General features: G+C 44.3%; 1 protein-coding gene across 1 annotated transcript in view; it reads right to left on the reverse strand.

The window, feature by feature from the left end:
- FRAS1 (Fraser extracellular matrix complex subunit 1) overlaps positions 1-27,871 on the reverse strand; it is a 306,274-nt gene that overhangs the window by 217,370 nt on the left and 61,033 nt on the right. The gene's annotated exons all lie outside the window — the stretch shown is intronic.

A 27,871-nucleotide genomic window follows, 5' to 3' on the forward strand; every position in this document is an offset into this window, starting at 1 on the left:
GCGGTTCTTTTCCTCCTTTCCTGGTCTAAGGCAAAATCAGGGTTTGCCATTTCTTCCTAACGGGAATGCAATGCTCACCTTGCAAACCAGGGTTACCAACCAGGATCAAAGTGCGGTGGGGCAAGAAAACCAGGGGTTGCTGGTCATTTTTACAGTGTAGGTGGGAAGAGGAAAAAGAGAGGATGTGAGCCAAGGATCCCTTAAGGCTTATTGGTGTGGTTCCAAACCATGTCTTGGCTTTATATGTCTGAACCACCACGGTTTTTTTGATGGGGACGATTAACATCAAGGCAGAGTTTTGTGGGTGGCTGAGAAAAATCCTCCAACGCTGAGAGCCAAATTCAACTTTACAAGGGCTGCCTCCAACAAAATGACACAGTGAACTCGGGTTCAGAGTTCCAACCAGCCATACCCCTTCTCAGGATGCTCCATTCTACCACCAGCCCTATTCTTCTGCCCATCAGGAGGCTGTGAATGAGACCGGAAGAGAGGCAGCGGCACTTTACCCGCTAGGTGCTTCGCCAATCCAAGTTGTCTTCCCACGTTATTAAGCTCATAGTTGCGGCACTGAACATGGCAGATAACCAAGTTCCTGCTGAAGAAGTTCATACATGTGACCTAGGGATGGCCAGCATTTGGACTGGAAACCTCCCATTTGGTAATATGACTTGGGGGTGGGGAGTGTCTTCCTTTCCAATTTCAGTGGTACCTCAGCCGTTCAACTTCCAAGGCACATTTGAAAACCAGAAGCATTTACTTCCGCGTTTTCGGCGTTCAAAAACCGAAACGTTTGTAGACAGAGACAGGGGCGTCGCAGGGGGGGGGGGGGGGGCGGGTGGCCCCGGGCAGCGCCCCTGTTGGGGGTGACACATCAGGGGGCGCCCCTGCCCACTGGGCTTTTATATATATATATATATATATATATATATATATATATATATATATATGTATATATAATTTAGGTTATTTTCGGCACTGCCGGGGTGGAGCCGCAGGCGCGGCCAGCGAGGAGGGGTGTCAACCCCCCCCTCGCTGGCCGCCCCTGCGGCTCCGCCCCAGCAGCGACGAAAATAGCCCCCCCTTCCAGCGGCGCAGCTCAGCATGGAGGCAAGGGGCGGGCCAGCCAGGTGGCCCGTCCCTCTCCCTGCCCCAACTTGTGCTCCGCCAGGGGAGCCCGGGCGGCGGATTTGGGAGTCTTTGCAGCCCGCAAAGACTCCCGAATCTGCCGCCCAGCACCCCTTCTTGCAGCTGCTGCTCACGCAGGCACGAGCAGCCGCGGCAAGAAGGGGTGCTGCCGCCGGACGGAGGCTTCTTCGGGAGTCTTTGCAGCCCGCAAAGACTCCTGAATCCGCCGCCCGGCACCCCCGGGGGCGGGGCGTCGCGTGCGTCATGACGTCATGACGCACGCATGCACCGCGATGCCCCGCCCCCAGGGGTGCCTCTTGGCTTCCCCGCCCCTGGCAGCCAAGGGGCTAAGAACGCCCCTGGATGGAGACGTTCGAAAACCAAGGTACTACTGTACTTCTCTCTCTCAAAAAAAGATGGTCAAATCTCTTCTGTACTAAGGCATGAGAAATAAGCACTTTATGGTCCCTGGCCTTGTGTTGGCATGCATTTCCTTCTCAAAATATTATGGCTTTATGCCACATACCAGCAGGTATTTCAATCCCAAAATATTAATGTTTTCTGATTTGTACTGGAAACTGGGCAATCCAATTCCTAAGAGAAGGCAGCTCTGTGTGTGTGTGTGTGTGTGTTGGCTTGCTTTAATAAATCCTGTTAGCTTTGCTGTTTTTATCATACATATTTTATTGTTGCTTTTATTGCTCTTGCCCTTTTACTGTTTGTATTTATTCTATTTTATTTTTCAAAAACTGCTTGGTATAAATCCATAAAAGAAAAAATATTCCCTGAAAACAAGTACAAGCGCTGGGTTTGCATTTCCACTTGCAGCCTATTCGATGGCTCTATTCATGCTTGCCCTTTACAAGAGGATTCGAATTTCAGAACCTTTTGTCCAGGAGAGTTGGACAAGTATCTTCAAAAGAATGGCCTTTCTTTACAGACAGAGCTGGTTCACAGGACACGGAAAGCCAAAACTATGGCTTGCAGAGACCACACAAACATGCTCATGGCTTGTGAGGAGGAGAGAGCTCATCGTGTCTTGCAAACCAAGTCAGGGGCTCAGTTCAGACATCATTTGTTTGTTTGTTTGTTTGTTTGTTTGTTTGTACATACATACATACATACATACATACATACATACATACCCCGCCCATCTGGCTGGGTTTCCCCAGCCACTCTGGGCAGCTTCCAACAGAATGTTAAAATACAATAATCTATTAAACATTATAAAAAATAATAATAACAAATCCTTCCAGTAGCACCTTAGAGACCAACTAAGTTTGTTCTTGGTATGAACATTCGTGTGCATGCACACTTCTTCAGAGAAAGCTCATACCAAGAACAAACTTAGTTGGTCTCTAAGGTGCTACTGGAAGGATTTTATTATTATTATTATTTTGTTTTGACTATGGCAGACCAACACGGCTACCTCCCTGTAACTGGAACTATTAAACATTAAAAGCTTCCCTAAACAGGGCTGCTTTCAGATGTCTCCTAAAAGTCCTAAAGGTCAAAACATTAGCAGGATTTTAAACACACTTGTAATGTAACGGAACGTATAGATGATTTAGGAAGATGAAAAACTGGAGAAGTGCAGTTGAAAATAGAATCAACAGGACCCATGGAAGGGATGGGGGGGGGAGTCAGGAGATTCAGAGTAATCTCGATAATTAGATTGCAAATTGTGGTACAGATTTTTTTTAAAATACAAAGATGCAAAGTGGCTGCAAACTTCCTCTGCAGAAGTCTACACATTTGTGTACTCCTATTAATTTGTAGTTTTGGCTTACTGTTCAGAACACCATCTGGCTCGACAAAGCATGATTTGTAATCAGCTAGCAAGCCGATGGTTTGAAAAATAATGGTTTGCAAATCACGGTTTGCCGATGAAAAAGGGAAGGAAGCAAAAAGCTCTATGCCATGGTCTGCCTGACATTCTGGGATGTCAAATCATGACTTGGATTTGAAACTACGGTTTGACTTGACCTGCTAAGTGAGTGACTGATATTACTTAAAAACAAAAGAACTTCAGTGTGAAGCAAGCTACTTATGCAAGCTTCAAGCATTCGCTTTATTTAAAGTAAAAGCACCATCATTCTGTTACAAAAGGTATTGGGAGCTTCGCTATGGGTTCATAAAAAAATATGAGCTGATGGCTGATTCGTGCTGTTTTATTGCCACTGTTCCAAACTTTATGGCATTGAAGAGATTAATAAATTATAAGCGTTTGCTGCTTTCTTTATTAAAAGGTGTATCTGAGAAAACCCATCTACTCCACAGAGTGGATTTTTCAAAAATTTGAAAAGCTCAATTTTATTGAACTCCGTGTTTGCAAAAATAAATAAATGCAGAAAGAGATGGGGAAGAGCACCGTTTCATAACAGCCTTAATTGTCAAATGATACAGAGCTCTACACACGCAAGCCCTGAACAACGGAGCCCTTTCTTAGCAGAATAAATCAGGAACAAAATACCACTATGCAGTTTATATGGCAAGTACATAACAGTGATCAGAGCAGTAAGAAAAAGAGAGAGAGAGAGAATGGGGGAAATAACATGTTTAGCTAAGCTCCTGCAAACAGACCAAATGGCCCTTATATCTTCTCAGTACTCAAGTCTTTAAACTGGGGGGGGGGGGGGCTTTTTATTTCAACTGTACTCTTTGAGTCTGCCATTATATTGATCAACAGGCACCACGACTATAAAATATTTAATGTGGCACACAAGATGTTTGCACAAAGTAGGAGGAGGACATAAAAAGCACTTTCATTTCACACACACACACCCCATCCCGAGTGGTTAGAGCAAGCAGAGAAAGCAATTCAAAGCAACACCTGGGGGAGTTTAAAAACACCTGTGGAAAGCCCTGCTGGATCCACTTAAGGTCTGGCCTCCTAAAGAGGTGCAAATTAATGCAGCCTGGTGCGGTTTTTTTAAAGGCAGGCCTTACCAGGTTGCACAAAATCATCGTGTCACACTCAGGGCAATCTATTAAAGCAATGTTTTTGCTCTGTGGTCCATTCAGCCCCAGTGTTAGAAATTAGGCAGGTGAAGAAGAAGAAGAAGAAGAAGAAGAAGAAGAAGAAGAAGAAGAAGAGGAAGAAGATAGAAAAAGAGATAGAAGATGATTTTATTTACAATAAAAAGAACCTTCAGACAAAATACCCGTTGTGCTATTTTGAGATTAATTTTTTTACACAGTTTACTGGAAATATTTTTCTCCTTTTTGATTCTAGTTTCCTCCGATATTACCTTACGTTACAAGGCTCATTCAGTATCTGCCGTGAAGCTTTTGTAACCTTTGAAATATTCTTTGATTACTATCCATTCTTCATTAACATCTTGTATCGAGTTTCCTCTCCTCTGAAATGTAATGTTTTATATTGTATGTACTTTAATATTTCTGTATAATAAAGGTTGGTTTAAATAAAAAGGAAAAAAAGGAAAAAGAAATTCGGCAGGTGCTAATTTTGCGAGCGGTGCCCATCGAAACTTTTCAAACTTCACTGGCGTCACAAAGGTTTGGTGACTCCTAAAAAAATTGCCGTATGAAAATGAAAATATTTTTGCACTACTGGAATGCAGGAAGCTTTCCTTGGTCCATCCACCTCGATATGATCTGCTATAGTGATTGGCAGCATCTCTCTGCGGTTTCAGAAAGGAATATTTTCCATCTTTGTCTAGAGAGAACACGGAACCTTCTGCATATGCAAAGCCTGTGTTCTGTCCCAGAGCAACAGCCGTCCCTTCAGACGGACAATGGTCTGATCCAGCAAGGCCAATCCTACATACACAGGTGAAACACGAAAAATTAGACTATCATGGGAAAGTCCATTTATGTAAGCAATTGTTTTCGTTAGCTACTGGTGTTTAATATATGACATAGACTCATGACATGCAAAGCGAGATATGTCAAGCCTTTGTTTGTTAGAATTGTGATGATTATGGCATACAGCTGATGAAAACCCCAAAGTTGAAATTGTTAATTTGGGGTTCTCACCAGCTGTACGCCATAATCATCACAATTATAACAAATAAAGGCTTGACGTAGCTCGCTTTGCATGTCATGAGTCTATGTCATATATTAGTTTCACCTTTTAAGTTGAATTACTGAAAGAAATGAACCTTTCCACGATATTCTAATTTTTCGAGTTTCACCTGTATATACCAGTACCTGCCTTCCTGCAGGTACGTGCAGAGGACTGTAGCTGGCAGGTGTCAATAGACGGAATAATCTACACAGTAGAGTTATGTGTGCAGGCAGCCAAGCTGAATCAATAAAGTCCATCACATCCTGTCCATTTAGAGTTGAGGCATGTTGTGCAGTCAGCTGGGTGGGATGGCAGAAAGGCTTTCTGTTGTTTGTTCAGAATTAGAAAAGTGCGGGGCGTTTCTCATCGATATGCTGGACTCAAACACCAGACAGCTTCTTTGTCGTTAAAAAATAAACAGTACCAGGATGTCTGTCTCTCTCTTTCTCTGACTCCCTTTTGTCATCAAGGGAAAAGATGCACCCGGAACTTTGTTGTTGTTCAGTCGTGTCCGACTCTTCGTGACCCCATGAACCAGAGCACACCAGGCACGCCTATCTTTCACTGCCTCCCACAGTTTGGCCAAACTCATGCTAGTCGCTTCGAGAACACTGTCCAACCATCTCATCCTCTGTCGTCCCCTTCTCCTTGTGCCCTCCATCTTTCCCAACATCAGGGTCTTTTTCAGGGAGTCTTCTCTTCTCATGAGGTGGCCAAAGTATTGGAGCCTCAGCTACAGGATCTGTCCTTCCAGTGAGCACTCAGGGCTGATTTCCTTCGGAATGGATAAGTTTGATCTTTTTGCAGTCCATGGGACTCTCAAGAGTCTCCTCCAGCACCATAATTCAACAAGGAACTTATGTGCACATAAAGTTACTATTTTATTTGTATTTATTAATTTTTTTAAGATACACTATATATGTATCATTTACTCGTTAAAAACACAAACAGACCTCTAAGCAATTAAACATTAAAATCACTGATAAAAAGCAGTTATAAAAAGTATTTAAAACTATTCAAAAGGTTGTTAAAATAAACAATAGCTAAAAAGGAATGAAACAAATGTAACTTCTGCATGTCTAAATAGGCTGGCCTAAAGAAAAATGTTTTAAGCAGGTGCCAGATATATGGGGTAAGGCAACCCTGTTGATAAACTGATTGTTAAAGAGCTTTATAGACCAATATTTACACCTTGTCTTGACGGCACAAAGCAACGGGGCAGATTGCTCAACTTTACCCATATAAGCAAATGCCTTGTGTGTTTCTAATTTGGAACAATCCATTTCCCTCTTCCCACAGGTGCTCTTAAAGCGCAAATGTTCCAAAAATAGCATCGGTGATGGCAATGCATCTGTTACCAACAGCCAGCTTCTGTGCATGACACCTCCCCTGGGATCCAAAAAACCGCACAGCTACATTTAGCAACTACATTATTCCTCATCAGGTACTTCGGCAATGTTCCGTTTGCCCATCCTTGCCTGAAACAATCGTGGCCGGCGACTACTTTGCCAGGGGCCAATCTGAAGAGCTGGTTCCAGATGGCAGGCCAGGTCTTCCCCCCACTGTTGGCAGTAGAGGCTGGTATAGCTAGACACCCAACAAGGCTCACATTCCAGCAGAAAGAGCCCTACCAACCTTCAGAGGGTTAGCTCTGGTGTAGTGGTTAAGAGCGGTGGACTCATAATCTGGTGAACCGGGTTTGCTTCCCCGCTCCTCCACATGCAGCTGCTGGGTGACCTTGGGCTAGTCACACTTCTTTGAAGGCTCTCAGCCTCACTCACCTCACAGAGTGTTTGTTGTGGGGGAGGAAGGGAAAGGAGATAGTTAGCTGCTTTGAGACTCCTTAGGGATAAAGCAGGATATCAAATCCAAACTCCTCCTCCTCCTCCTCCTCCTCCTCCTCCTCTTCTCCCTCCATGCAACTCTCTTGACTGCTGCGCAGATGGCATTCTTCAAGGGGCTAGTTGCTGACCTTTGCCATAACAGTATTTGCACCTCTTACTCCAACTTATATATGCTTTCCCCTCCCCGGAGGGCCTCTCATTACAAAAGACTTGTCGTTTCCACAGCACACACCTCTTCTGAGTGAAGAAGAGATCCCAGCCATCATTATTCAGGAGAACACACCGACAACAATTTGCTGGAAATGATTTCAGCAGGCAGATGCCTCCGTGGCTTCTCTGCCAGGTAATTGAATGAAAAATGTAATTCCCGGAGCCATAACAAGTCTGGATTTATCGCTTCACTGTATAGATCATTGTCAGCACTGCACATGCTTTGTCATCTCCCAAAGTAACACAAGCAAAAAAGAAGCCGAGGTCAACTTTCTGAAAGCACCCTCGCTGCCTCCCCTCTGCAGGCTTCAGCGGCCCAAGTCAAGTCTCCTTGCTGGTGCCAGAAATCTTCAACTTGAAAGCAATAGCTCTTCAAATTGCCTCATAAGCCCCTAACTCCTTCCCTCTTGGATGGGTGAGCCACACCTCGTCATGAGCAAATAACCCCCTGTAGTCCCTTCCTGTTGCAAAGTAGCCTTGGGAAGGGGGTGACATACACTGGAGAAGAGGCAGGGGGGGATGCTTTTCCCTGGAAAAGACCCTGATGTTGGGAAAGATGGAGGGCACAAGGAGAAGGGGACGACAGAGGATGAGATGGTTGGACAGTGTTCTCGAAGCTACCAACATGAGTCTGACCAAACTGCGGGAGGCAGTGGAAGACAGGAGTGCCTGGCGTGCTCTGGTCCGTGGGGTCATGAAGAGTCGGACATGACTAAACGACTAAACAAAAAGGTAAAGGGACCCATGACCATTAGGTCCAGTCACAGACGACTCTGTGGTTGTGGCGCTCATCTTGCTTTATTGGCCGAGGGAGCCAGCGTACAGCTTCCAGGTCATGTGGCCAGCATGACAAAGCCGCTTCTGGTGAACCAGAGCAGCACACAGAAACACTGTTTACCTTCCAACCAGAGCGGTACACCTATTTATCTACTTGCACTTTGACGTGCTTTCAAACTGCTAGGTTGGCAGGAGCAGAGACCGAACAACGGGAGCTCACCCCATCGTGGGGATTCGAACCGCCGACCTTCCGATTGGCAAGCCCTATGCTCTGTGGTTTAACCCACAGCGCCACCCGTGTCCCTGATATTTTATTTGATAGAAGCTGCTTATTTTAATGTTATCTTTTTATTACGACTTTTTTTCTATTGGATCAGTTTATTATGAGGTGTGTGATCTTTGTTGTCTATTTTGTAGTTGCAAACTTCCTTGTGTGTCGTAATATAGATATGCTACCTTGCTTTCGAACAAAGAGATCTGTAAGGGCAAGCCAACTGGATCTGGCCAATGGCTGGATCTCACCCAGCATCCTGTTCTCACTGTGGCCAGGCATATGCCTGCGGGAGGTCTCTAATAGCAGCATATGAAAAATGAGGATAGCCTACATTATTAAAATGACAACAAATAATAACAATGCACAACATCTTAGTTTGCTTTCGTGATTTTGGCACCTCTTTTGGAGCCTTCCTAAGTGAGAGCTGAGATTCCGAAGAATGCAAGGCACATTCCTGCTTGTGACCTGACACGAAATTACAGTTCACGGAAAAGTGCTTTGCGAAAGAATGAAGATCAAGTTTGCGCTGGGGAGCTTCGTTGGCCGTTGGCTGATTCAGATATAGTGTCATGAAATATTCACCAACACTCCCAACTGCTCAGGAAGGGGAGCAGTCGGCAACGAGATTCTGACAATCGATGCCTCGGCTATGATGAGCAAATGGAAGGTCAGTTTAGACAGAAGGGGAAAAACCTTGTATCAGGCCTAGAAATTTGAATGACTGACAGTGGACCGAGCGAGATGAGACAGAAAGGAGGCCCAGACACCAGATGGGCAGGGAGGAAGAGGAACAGGAAGCCAAGTGACAAACGTGGGCATATTTGGAAGTAGTGAGTAGCTTATTATTATTAATTATTATTATTATTACCCACCTTTTACCCTGATGACACTCAAGGCAGCTCACAACTAAAATAGAAACAGCTAAAACAACACAAGCAATCACTGAAAAACAATTAAACATTAGCAGAATCGAAATCTACACATATAAAAGAACATGTATAGATAGTTACAATAAAAGCAGCCCAGCACCAGCAAACCTGGAAGTAAGCCGAACGTGCTCCGTTTTGAGTGTTACGCTGAGGTCTGTCTGTTTTTGCTATTTATTTTTGTGGCTCTTTGTTTTTGTGACTGTGCGGAACCCAGTTCAGCTACTGATGGATGGATTGATTGATTGTGTGACTGCAGTACATTGTTTATTGTATTCATTTTGTGGGTCAATGGTCTCGCTAGATAGTAAAATCCATGTTAAATTGCTGTTTTAGGGGTTGCTTTTAAAAGTCTGGAACGGATTAAACCATTTTGCATTACTTTCTATGGGAAAGCGCGCCTTGGTTTTGGAACGCTTTGGTTTTGGAACGGACTTCTGGAACGGATTAAGTTTGAGAACCAAGGTACCACTGTATAACTAGTGATTTCCTTGAAATGGGAATGGTGTGGCTACCGGGTATATTTTTCCTGGTACTGAGGAATGTTCCCTGGTTCTCATATCCTGCCTTTGCATGGAAAACATAAGATTGTCGGGGAGACTCTCCAAACACGCTCACCCTGACAGCCATCTTTGTGTTATGCCACACACACACCCCTCCCTGGGAAACATTTTTTGGCTGGTGCCCCCAGCACTCTCAAAATTCAAAATGTGCCCATTAGCCCAAAAAAACGTTGGCAACTCTTGATATACATCACCTCACTGTTTTCTGCTTTGTTAGCACACCTTATTGTCACGTTTTAAAGCCTTCCTTACAATGTCTTTAAAAAGGCATTTAAAGCCGTGCATTTGAATTTTTTTTATTTATTCCATTTATTTAAAAGATTTATAATCTGCTTTTGGAGCACCTGCTCCACATTTAATCTCACTTTCGTATTCTGGCAACCCAAAGAACAGGTTTATGGCTTTACTCTGTGAGGTGAAAATGCTGCTGAGTAATTCTCGTAAATCTAAGCCCTCGCCAGATACTCAGCCGCAGCCTAAAAAAAGAAGCATTCCTTCTATAAAACTCTATATATGTTGAAAAACAAGCATCCTATTTATTTATTTATTTATTTTACCGTTGTTCAATTCGTTTCAGCTTCTGATGAGGTGGGTTGTAATCCACAAAAGCTCACATGCTTAAAATAAAATATGTTCATCTTCATGTTAAACCTGACAGACCGAGCTTCTCCTATTTTAATAAACATTTGCAGACACACATGACTCTGCACTTGAGCTACATAAACAGTGCTGATGCTGCTCTGCTGTTCATCTAATCTTCCCTTTGCACACCTAAAAGCATAATTCTCCATTCCATTTTCCTAAGTGATGGGAAGATACTGACACAGCAACATTTTCCCGGGAAGGAAATTACAATATCTTGTTTGGCTGATGCCGCACAGAACTCCAGCTAAAGTAAATAGGTGTGTCACAGTAATGAAAAACAGCTGTCTGTGGCTGCAATCCTAAAGGCGCTTACCTGGGAGTAAGTCCCACTGAACTCAGCCGGGCCTGCTTACAAGGAGACACGCGCAGAATTGTGCTATATGCTTCCAGCACCGATTTTAACAGCGAACCATTATTTCAGGCAGCAGAAATTGCAAAATGGGTGCAATATTTGTACCTCCAGGCTTTTTACCTTTTGTGTTTCGAATGAGTCAACTGCTGACCCACAGTGGAGAGTGGTGGTTGTTTTTTAATCACACTTGAATAAATTAATAATAATAATAATAATAATAATAATAATAATAATAATAAATGCAATGTATTTTTACTTTTAGTGCATGTAATTGTAACACAGGCTACTCAGGAGCAGCCATTGTGTCTTCTGTTGCTTGCGAACGTAAAAGGTTAGGAATCTTACCACTGTGGGAGTTCAAATGTTCTGAACTGAAAAGGGGAGAAGAGAAAGATTGCCCTGGAAGCTTCTAAATCTGGTACCACTTTGGATCTCTTACAAATACCACCTCTCATCTGCTCACGGTTCCACAAATACTGGACGGCATCATCCTGCACAACTATATTGGTGGTGGTGTCATGCTACATTGCAGGGAGAGGAGGGTATTTTTATTATTAACAGAGAGAGGATGGCACAAGGATTAGCTCTCGGTATTTGGCTTCATCTGAATACCCGGGGGGGGGGGGAGGCTGTCTATTTTGAGGGAATGGCTTGCATCCACGTCTGCTGCCCTCCTACCCTAACCCATTCATTCGCTAAGGATGGAAAAGATAACGACAAATGCATCCAGGTATTAGGGTCAAACTGGTGCGATCGGCAACGAAATGTTGCAGCGTGGAGAGCTTCTGCTTGAAGGTTGCAGCTTTTTCGTTTCATTACACTTCGCTCCGTCCCGGTTTTCTGTTTCGTTACTTACTTTATTTTATTCCAGAAAATGTCTACACCGCTTGATTGTACAAAACCTCAAAGCAGGGTTGTGTTTTCCCCCTTCTCCCATCAGTTGGCATTTCATGGTCCCTGAACACAGCCACTCCTCATGGGGGCTGTTTTGGGGGTCTCCCTCAATAGCTCCCCCTATTTATTTTGTATAGTTCTATAAACCCCAAAATCTGTAGGTCACAGACGCTTCAGGTTAACAGACGCTTCAGGTTACAGACTCCGCTAACCCAGAAATAGTACCTCGGGTTAAGAACTTTACCTCAGGATGAGAACAGAAATCGCGCAGCGGCAGCAGGAGGCCCCATTAGCTAAAGTGGTACCTCAGGTTAAGAACAGTTTCAGGGTAAGAACGGACCTCCGGAACAAATTAAGTTCTTAACCCGAGGTACCACTGTACCACTCTCTTCTAGCCTCATAAGCAATGGCACTCAGAGCCTGAACATCAGAAATAGAGGGAATAATTAGATGTGGCATTTGAATTCCGTGACTGAAACTCTCAAATATTATTTAATTCACAAGATTTGCGTACCGCTTGGCCATAGCAAAAACCTCCAATAAGTTTACACGGAATAATAAAACCATCAGTAAAAATGGTTAAAATCAATTTGAAAGGTTTAAAATTAACAACAAAAGAGAAAACATACCACCAATTCATCAGATGCTGAAAATATAGCTCTCCACCTTTTTAAAAAAGAACATGAAACAGCCCACCAGAATATCAAGAAGCCCAAGAAAAGATATAAACCATTTTATTAACTAACTCATTTTTATGCATTTAGCTCCGTTATATTTCCAGACATAGCCACGTTTATATAGGTCAGTGGTTCTCAAACTTTTTTTCTCTGGGCTACATTATCAGAATAAAGATTTGCCTGCGCTGCACCAATTTTTATATTGATAAGAAGTACATTAGGAAACAGAAAGAAACGCCTCCTAGCAGTGCTTGATTTATAACCTAGAATGCGACTACTTTTTAACATGATCATGGGATGTCCAGGAAGTATAAAACAACGCAGTTAAATCTGAACAGAAATCATTCCCAAAATGTAATGATTTGCCCTTGAATCTTCCCACCACCCCTCTTGCCACCCTCTGAGAACCACTGAGCCCCCGAGACCATAAATCCTTTACTGCTTCAGGTCAATGAATCAAGGCGGAAAGGTTGCCTTAACACAACACCGTTGACCTCTCCCAGCATGGCAATATTTTATTTTTCCTTGTTTCCAGGTATATTTTCCCTTTCTTCTGAAAGGGAGGAGCGTGGACGAACAAGGGGGACGCGAGTTGCCAAGAAAGACAAGCGAGGAGATCAGGAGACCTCTCGGTGATTTATGGTTGCCTCGTACCATCCCTATCTCAAAGTCCTGTTTAATATACGAAGCGGAGAGCTTCCTACGCAAAGGCCTTGATTTGTCTTAATGACTTGCAGATTTGTACGCTCAGCATTTCTGAGGCAAATGAGTGTGTCCAGATCGCCTTCCCTCCTTCGCCCCCTTCATATCTGCTTCAACCCCAGGCAACTAACCCTTCAATTAAGCCAAGGTGAAGTTTTTTAAAGAGAGAGGAGGAGGAGAAACAGTGTGTGCGAGGCCTATGTTTAATATCTCCCCCATTTCAGGGGGCCGTCACCATCCATCCACTTGTCAGAGGGGCTTGGTTATCATGTGGTCAAGGCGCTGCCTTAAAATTCCCCCAAGAGAAAATGCAAGAAGAGCCATTTATCTGCTCAACGTACGGGGTTGGGAGATTTGGTAATGAAACGGACCAGCTCAGCCGTCATCTTAACAAGATGCGAGGATCATTATTCTACAATCAGTGCTGTTTTTCTAGAAAAAGAGGTGCCAGAACTCGTCATGGACACCATACCCTCCAACATTTCTCCGATGAAAATGGGGACATCCTATTCAATGAAGATGATGATGAACATTTTAAAAACTTCCCTACGTAGGGCTGCCTTCAGATGTACAGTCGTACCTCGGAAGTCAAACGAAATCCGTTCCGGAAGTCTGTTTGAAGAAGTGTGGATGCACATGAAAGCTCATACCAAGAACAAACTTAGTTGGTCTGAGAGCTGGACCATAAAGAAGACTGATCACCGAAGAATTGATGCTTTTGAATTATGGGGCTGGAGGAGACTCTTGAGAGTCCCGTGGACTGCAAAAAGATCAAACTCATCCATCCTTAAAGAAATCAGCCCTGAGTGCTCACTGGAAGGGCAGATCCTGGAGTTGAGGCTCCAGTACTTTGGCCACCTCATGAGAAGAGAAGACTCCCTGGAAAAGACCCTGATGCTGGGAAAGATGGAGGGCACAAGGAGAAGGGGACGACAGAGGATGAGATGGTTGGACAGTGTTCTCAAAGCTACTAACATGAGTTTGGCCAAACTGCAGGAGGCAGTGAAAAATAGGCGTGCCTGGCATGCTCTGGTCCATGGGGTCATGAAGAGTCGGACACGACTGAACGACTGAACAACAACAACAAGGTGCTACTGCAAGGAATTTTTTTATTTTTTACTTTGTTTTTACAAATGTCCATGTTTCTTTCTGCATTTGAGACTGCAAACTGGCTCCAGAAAAACTATTTCTTTGCCTATCCAGCCCGCCCACCCCCCAGTTGGAGGGGAGGGGGTCACCTTCCCAGATTTTAATGGGTATTGCATACCAAAAGCTGGAGGGAGATTCACAGCTATCAGAAAGCAATCTCCTTTTATTACTTCCCATTGATGAAACATCAGCTATCTTGGATTATTGGAGCCAGGCAGGCATGGTGTTTTCATAATGTAAATGGCAACTGCAAGGGAGGGGGGGGAGCAGGAGTGGCACTGGGGGCAACATTTAACCCTTTCCCTTCCTGCTGTGATCCCCACAAAAACTGCCCCCCCTCCCAAGCTGGGATGCGCATAGGGACAAAGCTTCAATCAGTGCTGGATGGGATCTGCACAATTAATTCCCTCATGTGCCATTTTTTAATCTTCTCAAATAACACTGCAATTAGTCAACCCAGCGTAGCCGAGCGGCTATTTCTAAAGGTGCCAGGATAGAGCTGTGGGCAAGAGGAAAGGTTACTTGGGCATGCAGCATTAGTCCTAATGGTTCCTGGAAGATTAGGCTCCTAAAAAGCTTACTCTGCTATTAATACTTTTTGAAAACTTAATAAGATCTCACTCGCACATCACGAGATCTGTGGAAATTTAAACTGCCTTGTCGTCGTCCCCACTGCACATTACAGAGAGCATCTCTGGCTGGTTTTTTGTGCAATTTCAAAACAGCTGCTCTGTTGCTGTTTAATATTCCCTTCAAAATAAAAAAAACTGGCGAGAGCCAGTGTGGTGTAGTGGTTAAGAGCGGTAGACTTGTTATCTGGGGAACCGGGTTCGCGTCTCTGCTCCTCCACATGCAGCTGCTGGGTGACCCTGGGCTAGTCACACTTCTCTGAAGTCTCTCAGCCTCACTCGTCTCACAGAGTGTTTGTTGTGGGGGAGGAAGGGAAAGGAGAATGTGAGCCGCTTTGAGACTCCTTAGGGTAGTGATAAAGCGGGATATCAAATCCAAACTCCTCTTCTTCTTCTTCTTCTTCTTCTTCTTCTTCTTCTTCTTCTTCTTCTTCTTCTTCTTCTACTTCTTCTTCTTCAAAAGTATTTCTACACAAATGACTGACCCCCCCAATCAAGGAAATAAAAAAAAATACTAACTGACCAATAGTGTCACAGATACCTTGGTTCTTTCCCCTACCCCCAACATAACTCCTGGCCACGCCCAGGCAGACACACACCTATATTTATACACTTTCCAGGTATTATTATTATTATTATTATTATTATTATTATTATTATTATTATATTTCTTATACCCCACCCATCTGACTGGGTTGCTCCAGCCACTCTGGGCAGCTTCTAACAAAAACACAGGAAAAACGGGAGGAGGAGGAAGAAGAAGAAGAAGAAGAAGAAGAAGAAGAAGAAGAAGAAGAAGAAGAGGAAACATTAAACGCTTAAAGGGCTGCCTTCAGATGTCTTCTAAAAGTTCCTTTCTTTTGGGGAAAAACCCACAGAAACTCACGCCAAGTTAACCACCAAGTTAAATGCAGCTGACCAGCCTTCTGTAGCAGCTCACTAGGGGCTTGAGAAACCTTCTGTTTTCGGCCCAGCATTGTAAAAACAAGAAACATGTTCAGCACCAGGTAGGTCATGAGGTCTGAAGGTCCAGACAATCATCATTTTTAAAATTATGGTCCGAATATTGTACATCTACAGTGGTACCTCGGGTTACATACGCTTCAGGTTACAGACTCCGCTAACCCAGGAATAGTACCCCGGGTTAAGAACTTTACCTCAAAATGAGAACAGAAATCTCGCGGCGGCAGCAGTGGGAGGCCCCATTAGCTAAAGTGGTACCTCAGTTTAAGAACAGTATCAGGTTAAGAACGGACCTCCAGAACGAATTAAGTTCTTAACCCAACGTACCACTGCATATCGAATAGTGCGTGTGTGTGCAATGCCACACTAAAAGCAGGAAGGCCTTGCTTTGATTTTTTTTTTTAAATAACAAAAATGAAAAGAAGCATAGCTGCAAAGAGAATATTTCAATGTCAAAAACCGCTACATTTCATTAGCTGTGCCTGAACAGGCCCATACAACTGGCCATGCAAGCATGGGTAATATTGTCACGTGGAAATATGAAAAAAATAAGGTTTGTTTGTATTTGCATTTTGATTCCCTCCCCCACCTTACACCCCAGTCCAAGTACACGTAACCTAGTTAGGAATAATTCCAAGGGGTTGTCGCCAGGATTAGAAGCATTTTCCTACCACTCCAGCCTTCAGTCGCAGTATCCTGAGGTCCTAAGGTTGCACAGGCGAAATCTTTGACTTTCTTTTATGCCTGCAAACTATTTTTTTCTAGCATTTTTTATTTATTTACTTATTGCTTACTTTATCTTTTTTTAAAAAAAATTGTCATTGTTGATTATGGATATATTGAGGGAAAGCCACACCACCAATAACAACCACCACCTATGACCTTATCTGCACCTATTTTTTATTTTTTTTTACATAAAGTTTTGTGTGAAACAGTAAACAAAGAAAAACAACAACAAAAGACAATCTGTGCCCCCCCCCCCCAATATCAGCTTCCAGCCTTCATGTTATTGTGGTTTGTACTATATATATATATATATATATATATATATATATATATATATATATTTGTATACCTAATTTTTTTCTTCTTCTTCTTACTTAACTTACTCTTGAGACCCATTTATATATTTATTAGAAGATTGGCTCTTTCCACTATGTTTCCCATATAGTTCTTAAAACTAAATTTTTATACCGCCCTTCCTCCAGGGACCACAGGGCGGTTTACTGTATAAAAACACAAAACACACATCGCAATAACAAATAAGCAGTGTTGCTCTTGCAGGCAAAAACTCCCATCCCTTCTCCTATAGACTTACAGGAGGGGGAAGGGAGGCACATTTTAGATATTTTAAAAGGGAGGTTAAGAAGAGTTACCTGTCAAATTCGCACAGCATCGTATAACCCACACCGCAGAACGCTTAGGAGAGAGCGGGGTTTTACGAATCTGCCCCAATTTGTAACTGCACTTTCATATTCCTTTCCTAGCCGGAGATGATTTCGATCTCAACTCACATTCGTGGAACTTATTAATGGGATGCTACACTTGATGTTTTTTTGGTTTTTGACTGAAGATATGCCAATACGTGTAAGTCAATGCTAAGGACTTTTTCTTTCACTAATCATAATAATTCCATCATCTGTTCATTACGCCAGACATTCTGCATACAAAGTAGCTTCATAAAGAGAAAATGAGGCTCGGAATTAACAGGACAAACTGGTTCCACCAAGAGGAGACCCTCCAAAAATCTTTTAGCACCGGCACAATCTTTTAATCAAGGTCTTTTGATTCTACAACCGGGCTTCATCGCACAACAAACAGGTCATTCATCTCTCTCAAGCTAACTACGGCACCCCATTCAAGGAAATGAATTGGGCCCACTTCAAAGCTCGTTGAGGGTAATAGGATTCTTCTCCTTGATTGTGGGAAGGTTTTGGGTCCAAGCCAGAAAGATGCAACCACCTCAGCTCCTTTATATGATTACCCAGATTCAAGTATATTCTACACATAACCGACATTTCCTTCAAGGAGCTCTGAGCATCTTACATACAGTTTCCAGTAGGTCTCCTTTGTTGTTGTTGTTGTTGTTGTTTAGTCATTTAGTCGTGTCCGAATCTTTGTGACCCATGGACCAGAGCATGCCAGGCACTCCTGTCTTCCACTGCCTTACGCAGTTTGGTGAAACTCATGTTGGTAGCTTCGAGAACACTGTCCAACCATCTTGTCCTCTGTTGTCCTCTTCTCCTTGTGCCCTCCATCTTTCCCAACATCAGGGTCTTTTCCAGGGAGTCTTCTCTTCTCTTGAGGTACTGGAGCCTCAGCTTCAGGATCTGTCCTTCCCGTGAGCACTCAGGGCTGATTTCCTTCAGAATGGATAGGTTTGATCTTCTTGCAGTCCATGGGACTCTCAAGAGTCTCCTCCAGCACCATGATTCAAAAGCATCAATTCTTTGGCCTTCTTTATGGTCGAGCTCTCACTTCCATACATTGCTACTGGGAAAACCATAGCTTTAACTGAGGAGATTTATTGGAGTAAATCAACTTAGCTTCTGCAGTGGACGACTGCTTGGGGCCTCAGAGCTCAAACACCCTACAATATACACAGATCTGCTGCATGGGAGATGAGGTGGGGGGACGATGACGGAAGGGACATTTCCATTCCCTCCAAAGGAAAGTATGCATCAACTGGTCATTTCTACTGAAATGTATAGAGAAGCCCTTCCAGATAGGCGATCTGTTTTTCCAAGACATTATGGTGCCTGAGGTGAAATGGCAAATGGTGCCGTCCTTCCCATCCCCCTCAAGTACCCAAGGATGGCCAAGTTATTTTGGCCTCAGGGGCAGAAAATCCACAATCTTCCTGGAAGTAAAAAATAAATAAATACCATATATCGCAGTGTTGAAAACCAGATTATCGCCCAGCCCTAGTGCTGAGAGATATTTGGAGATCCCTCTTCCCTTCAGAGAGCTACCACTCCTAGAGTTCCCTAGGAAGAGGGATTGATTGGTTAAACCACACTGGAACTGTAGCTTTGTGAGGGGAAAGGGGGCGTCCTAACAACACTTTACAGACTACAATTCCCAATATTCTTTGGGGGCACCCGTTACTGTTAAAAGTGGCATCATAGCACTTTAAATGCCTGGTATGGATGTGGCCAGACATACTTTCATACAGCATTCCAATTCCCTCTTTCCAAAATGGCTTCTTCGTGGCCACCAGTGAGTCTTCACTGGACTGGAAACTTAACTTAGATTTTTCAGATAAAATACTACATTTGCAGGATAATCGCCAGGAGTGGAGCATGTGTGGTCCTTCAGAGGTTGTTGGATTCCAACTCCCACAAGCCCCATGGCCACCCAGGTTGTCTCTGCCATCTCCCTATTGCATTTTGCTTCCAGAATTAATTTCCTGAATCTCACCCAACTATGAGGATGGTGGAGAGAAAGAAGGAATTGCATTTGTTATTCCCCCACTGGGCAGTCTCCTACACTGGACCTCATGAATCTCTTTTTCTGAAACATTCATTCAGTAGAATTTCCTGGATTTTAATTGGGATTTATTTATTTATTTTAATTGCTCCCTCTTAGATGAAACATTTATTTGAGCATCCTTAGATTTACGCCACATGCAAGGGTACTATTTCAATACTAAACTCATAACAGTGTTTATACTCTGTCTCATAGAACTATGATCATAAGCTAGCAATGAAATGGATGCAACTTCATCTGATTTTATTGTAATAAATGCATGTGCTTTAATTGTTCCAAAGTACGAGCTGTTTGTATATTCAGAGCATCATCATTAACTCTGATTAAGCAGCTTAAAACCCATTTATTTGTGTGTGTTTTTCCCCCTGCGGCCCCCCCCCCCACAGAAAAACAATGCATGCATTTTCTAAGAAGCAGTTGCAAAACAATCTGCAGATTGATTGTGCCTGTTCATTCATGTCCGCAGTTTGCCAAAGAATTTCTCCATACTCATACGACATTCCAAGTGGCGCTCTCTACCTAAGCCAAGCATCTCTTCCAACTGAGAGAAATTTAAGAGCAGGCAACCTACTCGGCTCATACAGATCCCAACGGAACCCGATCCAGATTAATGCTGGCACTCCTGTTTTGCTCACATGCACATATCTATGTATTCTGAAATCTGGCTCAACCTTTCCCAATCGAGCCGGAAGGCCGTAACAACACCATCTGAAAATATACAACTCATGTAAACATAAAATGGAATTCTATGAAATATATGGATCGGAAAACAGACATTAAAAACCCACCACGACAATCAATTTCAGAATGGTATTCCATCTGATATTACTTATCATCTTGGGATCAGAAAGCCTATCATACACAGCATGCCACAATTCTCTTTTATAATATTTTATAAAGGAGGCTGGAAAATAAAGAGTACCACACTGGGTAACAAATGTGTCCAAACCATTAAACAGGAAAAAAATATATTCTGTTAGCTCTCAGATAACACTGATAGCACGGTTACAATAATTAGCAGCACTAATTTACATACTCAGCGTGAACATGATAAAGCCCAACTCGTAGCCTGCATATATTTTACAGGGTTCTTATCCTGCAACTATCTTTAAATGGTACGTTTATTTGGACCCGATTCTTATTCGATGGCACTTTAGGCCACTACACAAATATAAAAAACCTTATAGTCGAGGTAGCAATAATTTGGAAAGGATCTGGCTGCCAATTCCCCTCCAGCTTCTAGTCAGTCCTCTCTGATATTCCCACACTTCTTCCTATAAGATCCTACACCCTTTAATATGAGCTAAGAAGAGTCTCCTGGATCAGGCCAATGGTCCATGTAATTCAGCAAGCTGCTCTCAAAGTGGGTACCAAACTCTCAAGCAGGACCCGAGCATCTTTCTAGGAATTCTCCTTGAGATACCAGGATTTGAACCTGGGACCTTCTGCATGCAAGGCACTCTACCACTAAACTACCGTCCTTCCGACAGTTTGCTCCGTCCTGTATTCCTGTTCCTCCCAGATTCTAGTTTTAATTTTTAAAGATTATGCAGCATGGCACAGGTTCCTGTTGCTGCTTCACTTAATCTTCCTGTAAGGTAAAGGTAAAGGACCCCTGGATGGTTAAAGTCCAGTCAAAGGCGACTATGGAGTTGCGGTGCTCATCTCACTTTCAGGCTGAGGGAGCCGGCGTTTGTCCACAGACAGGTTTCCGGGTCATGTGGCCAGCATGACTAAACCTCTTCTGGTGCAACGGAACACCGTGGCGGAAGCCAGAGCGCACAGAAACATCATTTACCTTCCCGCCGCAGCAGTACCTATTTATCTACTTGCACTGGTGTGCTTTCGAACTGCTAGGTTGGCAGGAGCTGGGAAAGAGCAACGGGAGCTCACCCCATCATGGGGATTCGAACAGCCAACCTTCTCTTCGGCAAGCCCAAGAGGCTCAGTGGTTTAGACCACAGCGCCACCCGCATCCCAGTATCTCTTCCTGTAGAATGCATTGACAAGACACTAGGAAAAGCAAAGGTGATGTGATCACACAGTATACGGCCAGCGTGTCATACTGGTCACAGAGTTGAACTAGGACCTGGGAGACTAAGGTTCAAATGTCCACTCAGCCACGAAACCCACTGAGTGACCTTGAGCCAGCCACTGCCTCTCAGCCTAACCTCCTTGCCAGGAGTAGGTCAGAAATGAAACACCTTGTGTCAGTGAAGTTAACTCTTTATTCAAAGAAACCAACACAGGCCTAGTGATCCCAGCAACTCTTTCCAGTAGGTCTTGCCCCCAATGAAGCATTTCTGAGGTCTGAAGGTCCCCACCTTTGCACTGCTCTTTAAGACTCCTCCTCTCCCTGGTTCTTCCACAGCAGGCTGAAGCTCCGTCTAGTCTCTCTTTGCTCTGCCCTCTTCATTCCTCTATGGGAAACCAGGGAGGAGAGGAGGTGGCTGCAGCAGGAAAGGAAGACTCCCTGGTTTCTTCAGCAGCCCTCCTCATCTCTGACTCCTGGTCCCCCTCCTCTCCAGCCTCTGATTCTGGACTGCTCTCTGCCACAGACTCTTCCTGCTCTCTAAACCCTGTTGCTTCTTCAGCTTCCAACGCCTCCTCCTCCCTCTGACCACTCATTGTCCAGTCCCACCACCACTCCCCTCACTCTTGAGTCTTCTTCCCTTGTGAGTTCCCCAGCTGGTGCCTCCTACCATTCCTCTGTGCCCAGCCAGTCCACAACACTACCTCACACGGTTGTTTGTGAGAATAACAAAGGGAAGGGGGGGAACCATGTATGCTACCTTGAGTTCCTCGGAGGGAAGATGGGATAGCAATGGAAGCAAAAAGAAGGCAAAGAAATGAAGCACATGCCTGGGGAGGGTCCTCCTTTGTAAATAAGTCCATTAACTTTTCACATCACTAATGCTCTGGGGAGATTTCTGTACCGCTTTCATTGTGCTATAGCCCCTTCAAACGACAATGATACAGTAGCATTATGGAAGCATCGCAGGGCAACTAATAAAGCAGAGTAACTCCACTGCTAATGCCTTATTGTCGTGGCAAGAATCTAGTGCAGAACACACCTGCATTAAAACAGCAAGCTGGAGGCAGCCCTAGGTGGATCTGAAAGCAGCCGTCCTGTTGGAGGTCTGCACTTGCAGCCAGGTACGTAGACAGGTAACCCGAACGCTCCGCCATAATCCTTCTCCCCCACCTCGCTGCGAAATTTTCAACAGCTCCCGAGCAAAGTCATGATGATTAATTTCATCCTATAAATTTCCCCCTCGCCTTGTCTGCATTTAGCTTTGTAACATCAGAAGGAACTGCTCTGGCCCGATCAAATAAGGTATGGTGTGTTGCTGACTAAGAAGAATCGGGAGCAGACGAGCCAAAGGAAGATTATTCTCCATTCCGACTATGTGGCAGTTTTTAAAAGGTGGAGGGATTTTTATTGAAGTTTCTTTTTTTTAAAAAAAAAAAATCACCCTAAATGAAAGTGTAGCTTTGAAGGATTTAGAGAAAGGTGAATTTTAAAAAGGGAGAAAAAGCTTCCCTAAGATGAAATTCTACCTCTATCATTCTTATCCGGGGGTCAGCAACCTTTTTCAGCCGTGGGCCGGTCCACTGTCCTTCAGACCATGTGGTTGGCCGAACTATTTTTTTTGGGGGGGGGGAATGAACGAATTCCTATGGCCCACAAATAACCCAGAGATGCATCTTAAATAAATGCACACATTCTGCTAATGTAAAAACACCAGGGGCAGGCCCCACAAATAACCCAGAGATGCATTTTAAATAGAAGGGCACATTCTACTCGTGTAAAAATGCACTGATTCCTGGACCGTCCGCAGGCCAGATTGAGAACGCGATTGGGCCGCATCCGGCCCCTGGGCCTTAGTTTGGGGACCCCTGTTTTTATTGGTGCTTCCTCCTTGCTGGGAGAAAAGTGTGTTTCCTTGAACTTCATGCACCCTGTTCAGGGGTCTTGTTCTTAAACTACAGAGTGGGGCATAAAGTGTGTTCTCCTTCATGGAGAGCACGTGTTGCGGTCGGGGCTAGCAAGTCACCCCTCTGCTGCTGGGCGGGTTTGTATGGATGGCCACTACTGCGATTGGGCTCTGGCTGTCGTTGGGGAGATTTCTATGTTGCAACTTGTTGATGGACAGCCCAGAGCCTATAAATGACCCTGCACTCAGCGTCGGAGCCCTCCTGGCTTCGTGCATCGGATCGCCCGCCCTCCCGCCCTGTTATTAGGCCTCTGCGTTGACCTTGCTATGCCTGTCATGGGGTCGTCTGCGTTGTAGCAGGGGCCTGGTAGGAATTTTTCCATTTGGCTGATTGGCTGGTGCCATTTGGTTTTCGCCTACTGCATAGCAATTAGTCACAACTTGTAAGGTTGGCGGTTAGGCATTGGTTATAAATTGGTTTAGGAGGGGCAGAGTTGGCTGTGGTTGCCCCTCCTATGCTGCGAAGGGGCAGGTTGGCTGTGGTTGCCCCTTCAAGGCTGCGGCGGCGAGGGGAATTCCGTTAAAGGAATCCAGGGGCTCACCATGCTTGTCCGTTTCCCCCTGGTCGGGGGACAGGACCCACGCAAGAGCCCCTGGGAGCATTTGGGGAGAACGGGCGCACATTCTCTTCCCAAAGTGTTTTCCCCTATACTGACTCCACAGGCGGGTGAATGTCAGTTCTGTCCCCAGCGGGACAGATAGTCTTAACCAATGCCTAAGCAACCACTCACTTATTTTGTATTCAATAAAGTTGTGGCCAAATTAATGCCAAAAACCTTAAACTTATATCTGGTGTGAAGTGTGTTTTACTTGAGGGGTGGATTGGGGACCTCGACACGCAACTAGGGGGAGCATTCTTGTGCCCTCGTAAAGCCTCCTTTAAGGAGAGCCAGGGGCTTCTGTTTGCCATAGGAAGGGTCTACTCATACAGGAAGTTAGCTGCCCTGGTGCCAAGCACCCCCTCCCTGCAAAGGATCTGGCTTTCAGCTCACGTTTTGAAATATTTGTACAAGTTAGGTGCAAACTCCTAGGAATTCAGAAGTAATTTCCCAGCCCTGGTAATTTATGCGATCACCTGCCAGGAATGCCCTTCAGTGTTTCGCATCAACCTAACAGGAAGTTGAGGACAAATGAATTGCAAATCAGACCTCTTTGTGTTTTTTTTTCCACATGCACAAAAATGAACAAGCACCATTTGCCTCCACTGGCGTTCAGAAAATGGGAGCCTGGGCTATATTTGTATTGACAAATGATTTATCGGTGTGCAGTCAACATTGCTATCTGATTTCTCCTTGGAGCTGAATTAATATTGTTTATCTTGGGCAACCTCCAGTCCTGCACATTCATTTCTCCTTATCTTGCGGCTGAGGACCGGTCCTGCTCCACAGGTCTGTCTCCCTTCCTCCCAAACTTAACTTTGCTAGAGAAGTGGAGAGATTAGGGAGATTAGGGAGAGAAGACTGGAATCTTCTCCAAACAAAACATTTACATTTTTGCTTATCTGAATCATCGGTGCCAATGCCTGACCTTGAAATATGTTTCTGTGCCTTGTATAGTACAGTCGGACCTTGGTTTTCGAATTTAATCCATTCTGGGAGTCCGTTCGAATCGCGGAACAGTTCGAAAACCAAGGCGCGGCGTCCTGCAGCCAATCTGAAGCCGTGCCGGATGTTCGGCTTCTGAAAAATCGTTCGAAAACCAGAACAACTGCTTGCGGTTTTCTATCGTTCAGGAGCCAAAAAGTTCGGGTTCAAAGGTGTTTGACTTCCGAGGTTTCACTATAGTTGGATTGGAAGATTTTCTAGGAATTCTGCTTCTCCCCTATGATGGTGACAAGGAGAAAACAGCAAAAGAGCCTTCCTTGAACCTGGAGTTTTATCCTTGCTGAACATGATTATCAGTAGTGTTAGAAACTCAGATATCTAAGCTAGGTGCCAAATGGCTCCTTAAACCAGGGTTGCAGTCGCCAAAACGAAATGCCTCGTTGCTATTTTGGGGCTAGACAGCATGAAAGTTGTATTTTTCAATAGAACTTTTTGGTTCCTGAAATTGAGTCTGATTGTGCAGATAAAATATAACAGACAGAATTCTACAGGGTGTGTTGCTGGTGTATGAAAACGGTCCAGATCCAAGGATCCCCAGGCATGCACCTGCAGATGGTGGAGACGTCAGGTGCCATCCTGGCACCCGGGCATCTTCACTTGGTCGCAAGTGGCCAATAGCCAGGTACAAAATGGAACTGGAGCCTGGTGAATTTTGAACGCTGATTAACCATATCAACAGCATTTACATTTACATTAGCACTACCCATAACCATGGTTATTTACTATGTAATCACAGGCAAAAGGCAGGCCACTAGCACTGGCTCCAGGATTTAGAACGGGCGCGGCCACAGCATCCTCACTGGGTCTCCCAAACCTGGGAGAAGCAGGACATGCAATCCAGTAATTTCCTTAGATTTCATCTCATCTTTCTGCCAATTGGAAATGGTAGCACTATGAGCCCTCGACTGAACTTGGGGCCCTGCTCACAGTTTTTCTGGCTTTGATACAACAGTATTGTTTTCATAGAATCATAGAATCCTAGAGTTGGAAGAGACCACAAGGGCCATCCAGTCCAACCCCCTGCCAAGCAGGAAACACCATCAAAGCATTCCTGACAGATGGCCGTCAAGCCTCTGCTTAAAGACCTCCAAAGAAGGAGACTCCACTACACTCCTTGACAGCAAATTCCACTGTCGAACAGCTCTCACTGTCAGGAAGTTCTTCCTAATGTTTAGGTGGAATCTTCTTTCTTGTAGTTTGAATCCATTGCTCCGTGTCCGCTTCTCTGGAGCAGCAGAAAACAACCTTTCTCCCTCCTCTATATGACATCCTTTGATATATTTGAACATGGCTATCATATCACCCCTTAACCTTCTCTTCTCCAGGCTAAACATACCCAGCTCCCTAAGCCGTTCCTCATAAGGCATCATTTCCAGGCCTTTGACCATTTTGGTTGCCCTCCTCTGGACACGTTCCAGCTTGTCAGTATCCTTCTTGAACTGTGGTGCCCAGAACTGGACACAGTATTCCAGGTGAGGTCTGACCAGAGCAGAATATAGTGGTACTATTACTTTCCTTGATCTAGACGCTATACTCCTATTGATGCAGCCCAGAATTGCATTGGCTTTGCTGCTCTTAAAATAAATTAAAATCTAAAAACAACAAAAGGAGCTATAGAGTATCTTAGGAGGGCAAGAGCAGGCCGGATGGTACCTCAACACTGTTCCCTGTCCCTCAGCATCTGTCACCCGAGGCAGCTGCCTCACTCTGTCAAATAGTAGGGCCGGCCCTGTCTCTCTTTGATGAAATCTCTTTCATATATACATTCACATACATATATCCATATCTTGGAATCTGACGCTAGGAGTCATTTTATCTTTACTCAGCTATTCAAGAGTGCCTAAAATGGTTGGGCTCCAAAGCTAAGCCGAAATCCCTGCAGCCCTGGCATTTTTGGATCACATATATAAGCCCTTTTGAACCGCTTCAAAGGTGCAGCCGCTGCTTTTGAGATCTCTCCCGCTAAAGGAACAGCAGCAGACATCAGACCCGAGGAATGAGCAGGTTCTACCAAAGGTCCGCGGTTAATGAGAGAGCCAAGGGGAGGGGGACTCATTTCCTGTCCTCAGTCGCAAGATGTTAAGGTTGATAAGCAGGTTGACGCTAAACAGAAATATAATTAAAAAGTAGAATCCAGGTGCCGCAAACCAGTGGGAGCTTCTTATTAGGGGGAGAAGGGGAACAGCTGCCATAATCTACAGCATCAAAAGCTGGGGAAGACTTGCCTTTGCTTTTATAATTAAGTGTAATTCTAAGGTACAGAAGTGAGCAGAGACGTCTGTGGCTGATGGGACATCCGATACCCTTCTAAATGTGTTGTGGGAGCGGGGGGGGGGGTTATTGGTTTGGCTTCATTCTTATTTTTATTACTGGTATGTATTTTTTCGTTTTCTGTTTTGTAATGTTACGTTGTGAGCCTCGGAACGTAACCCCCGTATAAATGGGGAGTTGCCAGTAAATGCATTTAACTGATAAATATCCACACACACACAAAGAACAACCTCAAAATATTGCCAAAAGTCATCTGTTGATTCAAATGTTTCTCATCAGAAGAAAGAGTCCTACATTTTTGGATCTAGGGTTCCAGAATATGCCGTTGCATTGTTTTGGAACTGATGGAGTTTTGGGACCAGTATAGCCCGCCTATGAATTTGTTTGATTGCTACCTATTCAGATAGTAGATTTTTACATGACCAGCTTAATTTCTATAAGTATCAAAAGAGCAGAACCAGAGATGAGGCAGCTACAGGTCCTGTCCTTCTCACCGTAACCCTTTAACAGATTAAGATGTGATCTATCTACTCTGTTTTTCCATCCAAGCTCCATTGGCTGCTGTTGATCGGGATGATGAAAAGACACAGTTGAGTCCACCTAAATGCCACAGCGAGAGAGCGAGGAGCTCAATATGAGGATGCTATTTTTGGCAGAAGCCCTACATTGAATGTCACTTCCAGTTATCTGGCACTTTGACTCTAGCGCTGTCTAGAGCTCTGATTGGTAAAAAGCTGCCCTTAATTCTC

The sequence above is a fragment of the Lacerta agilis genome, chromosome 9, assembly GCF_009819535.1.
Source record: "Lacerta agilis isolate rLacAgi1 chromosome 9, rLacAgi1.pri, whole genome shotgun sequence".
Classification (NCBI taxonomy): Eukaryota; Metazoa; Chordata; class Lepidosauria; order Squamata; family Lacertidae; genus Lacerta; species Lacerta agilis.